Below are 7,245 nucleotides of genomic sequence, written 5' to 3'. Positions count from 1 at the left end.
GCACAGAACCTGCAGAGCTCCTTCTCTCTCAAGAGGCAGCCGAGCACAAGGTGCATGGCACTGCATGTCCAAGAGGGGCTCCCTCTCTGGCCAGAGGGCGTCCCTCTGCCAGACACCTGTGGGGGCTCCTGCTGAGCCCACTCCCAGGCCCGGGGCTGGCCCTGCTCCTGCCGCTCCCCAGCACCCCGCCCAGGCCTCTGGCTGGCCCCCAGCAAGTGGCCCTTCCTGTCCAACTTCCTTCTGGTGGGTGGCATTGCCAGCCTCCTGGAAATTCAGGCCCCGGGGCCCAGAAGGGCCAGCATGCTCCCTGCTCAGCACCCTGACCCAGCGTCCGGCTTGCACAATTATCCCCAACAAGCAGAGCCACTCAGGCCAGCAGGGACAGGCAGGATGGCACTGGTGCCCCCGATGGCCAGAAGGGGCCAGGGAGTCATCCCCAGCTACTGTTTCCCTCACCATGAACACCAGGACTTGTTGTGGGAATGGTCTCCAGGCATGAATGAGGCCCCTGTGCCCACCTGCTCACCGTCCCCCCTCAAGCTTTGTGGGCATAGGCCATGGGCCTGGGGGTCCCAGCACCAACACAGACGCCCGTGCTGATCAGACACACATGTGCTGCCCTCTCATTGATCAGGCAGGGTGGCACAGCGGGCTGGGCTCTGACTCTGACCCGAGTTAGGAGACCCCACGTCGTCAGGACCGACTCTTGTGGACAGACGGAAAACACGGTAAGGAAAACGTGCATCAATCAATATGGGATGCCACTCTGGGGAGCCCCTCGCTTGTGTCTTAGAAAACTAAACAAATACCTTCCCTGAGACCCACTAATTCCTCTCTTAAGAATTTACCCGAAAGAAGTAAAAACATATATCCAAAAAAAGAAAAAATGGAATTTGTATAAAAACATCACATAGCTCCACGCGGAAGTCAGGGACATTTGTTGCGGTTCAACAGATCGGCGTGCGGACGTGAGAGAGAGGCTCCCGGCTTACCCCACAGCACGGGTGAGCCTTCGAAGCATGCAGACACAAAGACCACACGCTGCAGGCTCCCACTGCCACGGAATTCCACGACAGACCATGGCTGCTGATACGGGAGCAGTGGCCGCGCCCACCAGGGGCTCAGGCTGTGCCGGGATTGACTCCCCTACAAGGGAGGAAATGTGCTGTGTTTCTGAGGTGGACGCGTTTGTCAAATCCCCAGCGCACCACGCAGGCACAATGGGTGCGCTTCCACGCCACGCACGCCGGTGTTGGGGACCCCTGCCCGCAGTCTCGCGGGGGAGGCTGTGAGCTTGGCCCGGCATCAGGAGACAAAGGCAATCTCACAAAACCCTACAAAAGCAGGCATTGGTGACAACCATGCAGTAAAATAAAAAATAAATAGCCAAAGGAAGCCAAAGAAACCCACTCAACAGGAAATTTAAATTTCCAACTTTGGAAGCTCTCCAGATGTAGCTTAGGAACGGACTGGAGTGAGACCACCAGGATCATGCGCGATGGGGACGCAGCCACGCCCGGCTCAGGGCGACAAGCCAGCTCGACTTAGCAGCAAACAAGCACGACTAAAAACACACCAAGGTTTACAGCTGAAGAAACTGGGAACATATAACAAAAGGACCCCAAGAAAGCTAAAGGGAGGAGTTTCATAAAACCAAACAGAAATTAATGAAATGAAAAATAACAAATAGCACAACCAATCAGTGAGACAAAAGCTAGATCTTTGGAGAAAAAAGTTTTGTTGTTTTTTTTTTTAAGATTTCTTTCTTTTTTTTTTTTAAATTCATCTCCACCTGCAACCTGGAGCTTGAACTCACGACCCTGAGATTAAGAGTTGCACACTCCTCCGAATGAGCCGGCCGGGCGCCCCTGAAAAGAGATGTTTCTAGCAGTAAAACAGACAGATCTTTGACAAGTCGGGTCAGCCCCAAAAGTAGGTATGAAAAGGGCGATAAAAGCAAAACAAAGAGACAAAGATTATAAAAGAACAGTATGCACAGCATTTTGCCAAAAAATGGGGAAAATACAGTGGAAATGGACACTTTTCTAGGAAAATATACTCATATCGACTCAAAAAAAAAGTAAAATGCCATAGAAGAATGTAGAAGCTTTGAAGTTTGCACGAGAACGTTTTCACGTGTTACATCTGTAGGAAGGGGAGAGTGCGGATGAGGGAGCGTGCGCCGTGACCCTCTCCTGAGCGGACGAGTCAGCACACACTGGGTGCTTCTCCCTCCCTGTTGATTCAGGGTCACATACGCCCATGAATCTGCACTCTGGCCCCACCCCCCGCGGTCCAGCAGAGTGAGGGGTCCCTACGGCCAGAAGGGACAGCCGGGCCAGGAAGCAAGCTGGGTCTTGTCAGCTGCGCGCGCTCGCTGAGTCCTGGGCACTGGGGCTCAGTTATTCAGGGTTTCAGAGGAAAGAAGGATTTGTAATAAAGACATGAACAGAGGTGCTATTTATAACCAAGAAAACTGGAATCAACCCAAATCGCCCCCACAGGGACCGGCCTGGCAGATCCACAGAGGAGGGGAAGGAGATGCTGGCCACGTGACACATGGGGAGGGGGAGCTCAGTGGCAACAGGAGCTCCGTGCGTGGGGGGAGCCAAATATAATGCAGTTTGCACACAGCGACCATAATTACGGGACACTGCGGGCTCGCACTGACTTACAGGTGTCAGGCCAAGGCTTAGCGGAAAACAGCCAGAGCAGCCCCAGGGGCAGCCCTTGGCCCGCAGGGACCTTGTCCCCTCATCGCTTGGCCAACATGGACACAGAGCTCTGAGGCAGAGTCGGTGGGTGTGAGAGGCTGGCAGTCTGCCCTGGGCACCCCCAGCAGGGCCCGCGGGCAGGCCACCAAGCCGTTCGCGCAGAGTGCCATCGGCCAGGGCTCCAAACGACGGAAACAGACTTAAAGATCTTGGGCTTTGGCCCAGGGAGGCAATGGCCACCTCTGAGCTCCCTGCCGCCTCCACTGGCAATGGGGGTGGCAGGTCCGCAGGAGCAGGAGGGGAGGTAAGACTTAAAGCTCCCCTGGGGAGTCCTCCCCCGACGCACATCCTGCTGGAACTGCCCCTCCTCTGAGGTGCTCCCCACCCTCGGAGTTCTAGCTCTGCCGATCTCCCCACAGGGACTCCCGGCTTCTGGACCCACGTTCTCCCAGGGGCCCTGAGGGCAGTGGTGGAGAAGGGGTGGCAGGAGCACCCCAGCCAAGGTGTCTCAGCCTCTGCTAGCTGCTGCCTGCAGTCAGCCTCCCCGTGGGTTTGGCGGACGCTTCCCACATGGACACGGCCCTCCTGTCCCGTCCCCAGACCCTGCCCCAGCTGCACCCCCTCCAACCCACAGGTCCCACACAGCACTGCTGCAGGAGGAGGGCCTCCCTTGGAGGGCAGGACCTGAGCCGGGGGTGACCATCCTGTGGGCCACCCCACCTGCCGTCACCCCCAAGCCAGCAGCCGTCGGAACACCCCAACTCCTGGGCTTGGCGGGCCTGGTCAGGCCCCCATCAGAGCACCTGTAGCCAGGGCTCTCTGCCAGGCTGTTGACCTCTGTGGGACCCAGGGCCTCCTGACTGCTCCCCACCTTCCCTAACCCTCCCCTGCCCGAGAGAAACCGGCAGGCAGAGGTCCCAGCCTGGAAACTGCACATACTACCCCCTTCATGGTGTTGATATTAAGACTAATAACGGGGCGGGGGGGCGCCTAGAAGGATTCAACCGGAAGGGCACTTTGGAAGCAGACCTTGGGGGCCATGCAGGTGAGCAGTGAGTGTGGGGTGCTGCTCTGCACAGCCGGGTGGTGAGAGCAGCGAAGACGGGACCCGAAGGGACAGACAGGACCATCAGCAGGGGGCAGGAGCCACAGCGGTGAGTGCTACCAGGAGGAGAGAAAAGAGGGGGGCTCTCGGGGAAGCTGGTGTGCAGGGGAGGCCGCAGGAGGGCTGACTGGAACCACAGGAAGCGGCAAACAGAGGATGAAGGAACCAGCATGGACACGCACTGGGATCCCAGGCAGAGGCATCTCCGGGCAGTGGGGCCGTTGCTGGCGTGCAGTGGGGTGCTGGGGTGCAGCACTTAGGGACAGGGCTTGACACGGAGCACTGCCCCTCGGACACAAAGCGGACATGTGACTTTGGCTTACAGACGTGGATTCCGGGCAGCAGACCACCCTCTGGCAGGAGGGATCCCCCGCCTGGGCAGAATGCGGAAGACACCTGCTTTCAGATGTGAACGCCAGACCATGCCAGGCTGGGGGCCCTGAGGTGGGGGGTACAACTTACAAAGCCTCGGCTGTCACCTGGGGGCAGTCCCTGACAGTGGCTCGGAGCGCTGGAGGTCAGAGGTCGTGTGACCCGGACGAGGGGCCTCCGCAGCCATTGGGATGTGCGGGACAGGACGCCAAAGAAAGAGTGGCTGTGGGCAGGGACCCGCGGGTCCTCGGGGCCCACACACGGGGCAGCTCTGGGTTGTGCCCCGTTACAGGGCCCAGGGAGCACCTCAGATTCTCTCGGATCTGTGCTAACAAAGCACAGAGCCTAGTTCAAGGTCTGTGCAAGAGTCAACATTCCTCAGAGGAAGTTAACAGAACCTTGAACTTCACATCTTAGCCGCCCCAACCATCCACTGTTCAATTTATAAAAAAAAAAAACAAAAAAAAAAAACCATTTAGGAATACAAAGATAGAGGAGGATGGGAGCCCCAGGCAAGAAAAAAGTCGTCTACAGAAACGGAGACATTAACCCAAGATGACCCAGATGTTGGACTTGGCTGAATTTAAGGTCACTGTTACGAACACATTCGAAGACTGGAGAAGCTGCGGACTTAGGGAACGGACGGGAGTCTCGGCGACCACACGGATGAGTGGGAATGACGCAACCTGCACGGGACCAGCACACAGCCTGACCTTGAAAAACAAGGTCACCCAGTCCCTTGCATGGGACCCTGGAGTCTCCAGACTAAGTGTGAAATTGAGGCAGAATAAATGTTTGAAGACATCATGTCCAGAAAACGTCCCCAATTTAATGGAAAACATGAATTTACGTTTCCAATAACCCCACAAGCCCCAGTGAGGATAAATATAAAAGAACAACAGTCACACAAAGTTCCGAAAACCAGAGGAGATCCTGGAGACCGCCAGAGAGTACAGACGCATCGCTCCCAGGGGAGCCGTAGCAGTCAGAACGGACTTCCCACCAGAAGCTGCCAGGGCCAGATGGCGACGACATGGCATCTTCCCAGTGCCCCCCAAGTCCTCATCCAGTAAAAATGTCCCCCAGAAGCAAGGCTGACATAAAGGAAACTAAGAGAAAGGCACAGACCCAGCAGTGCAGTCCACACTGTGGATGGCCCTGGCTCGAGGTACACCTGTAGGAAGGAACTCCACTGGGAGCAGGACAGATGGACGTCACCACCACTGACCAGGCGGAAACACAGGGGACGTGAAACAGGACTCATTCATTAGGCAGCTGAGCTCCATCCCTCAAAGCCCGTGAGGCCCAGGAGGCCGGGACAGCTGCTGACTCACAGGACAGCCGCTTGCAGCTCGGGGTCCTGGGCTGCATGCTGAGCGGGTCAAGGTCACAGTGAAGGCAACAGAGATCCTGGTGTGGGGTCTGCGGAGCCAATGGTGAGAACAGAGCCAGATTTGTTCCCGATTTCGGCACTTGTACTGTGTTTATAAGGGAAGGGACCCTTGGCCCGCACAAGGGCATGAGGGAATAATGGGGCATTGTGCCCCCAGCTCATCAGTCAGATGAGTCAGAGAAATGCTCACCTATAGAGAGAAAGATTTGTAGGGCAAATGTGGGGAGATGTTGACAATTGGGGGGTTGGGAGAAGAACATATGAAAGCTCGTCTGCATTTGCAGCTTTTCTATATATTTGAAATTATTTCAAAAGAAGACAGCAGCTTCCTTGGGGCAAGAAGAAAGAAGAGAAAGCAAAAGAATGGATAGGGGCCACAGAAAAGGAAGTATTTTTGCTGAGGTCTAAGTCCCCACAGACGAGGGCACAAGTCACTGACCCTCCTCCCACTGGTCCAGTCTGGCCGAGCTAAACAGTTGGAACTGCATTTTCCCTTGTCTGGCTTTCCCTCCTCAAAGTTATGCTGTGATATGCAAACGTGTTTCTGCGTTTAGGAGCAGCAGCATTTTTGTTGGTGCAAAGTGTCCGATCGTGTGACTATATTCATCCGTCCCACGCTGCTGAGAACATCGTTGCTCATGTCTTAGGGAGCACACCTGTGCAAACACCTAGGAGTGGGATTTCAGGGTCACTGAGCACAAGTCTGCTCCCCTTTCAGGGACCCAGCAGAAAGTTTCCCAAGCAGCAGCATGGGGCTATGTTCCCACAACACAGTGTGGGTGTCCCAGCTGCCCCACCGCCTGACCCGTGAGCCCTGGCACTGTGCCAGGTTGGGATATCCAGCCAAGTATATGTCCCATGGTGGTTTCAGCTTCCATTTCCCCGGTAACTCAAGGGTGAGCACCTTCTCACAGTTTTGGACCGTTTGAGCCTTTTTATGAAGTTACTACCGGCTGTTTCTCTTTCTTTCTTTCTTTCTTTTTTTTTTTTTTTTTTTTTTCTTATTTGTAAGTGGGCTCCACGCCAGCTCGAGGCCCTGGCCCTGACATCAAGACCTGAACTGAGATCGAGAGTCGAACATTCTACCTAATGGGCCACCCAGGCACCCATTTCCCTTTTTCTTATTGATGGGTACAAGTTCTTTCTATAGTGTGGCTCAGAGACCTTTGTCTGATGTGTTTACTGCAGATGGTTCTCCCAGCTCTGTGGCTGGCCCTTTCACCAGCTTGCACACGATCGGTCGTCTTTTGACATACATAAGTTCTTCATCTCAACATGATCAAATTCACAAATGTTTTCTTCACTGGCACTGTGCTTGTATATTCTCTGTACGGACCTACTGTCTGCCCTCTAGGTCATAAAGACGCTCTCCTATGTGTTTTCCCTACCACTTTGTTGTTTGTGCCCCCTTTTGACTTCTAAGACTGTTGGGAATGAGGTGTGTGCCCGCATGTGTATGTGCGTGGGTATGCACACACACGTGTAGTAAGAGTGGGCCTCAAGAATTGTTCCCCACATATGTACTCCATAATTTTGCGAAAAACACTTCTTCTCCCGATTATAATCAAGTGTCAACTTTGGCCATGTCTGGGTTCCATTCCAATGGTCTATTGTCTCTCCTTGACCAAGGACCAGTGCCACCTCGTGAATCACTGTGGCTT

This window comes from Lontra canadensis, unplaced genomic scaffold (assembly GCF_010015895.1).
Source record: "Lontra canadensis isolate GAN:19392208 unplaced genomic scaffold, GSC_riverotter_1.0 scaffold54, whole genome shotgun sequence".
Taxonomy (NCBI): Eukaryota; Metazoa; Chordata; class Mammalia; order Carnivora; family Mustelidae; genus Lontra; species Lontra canadensis.
The sequence above is the reverse complement of the archived record's forward strand: the minus strand, read 5'-3'. Positions refer to the sequence as shown.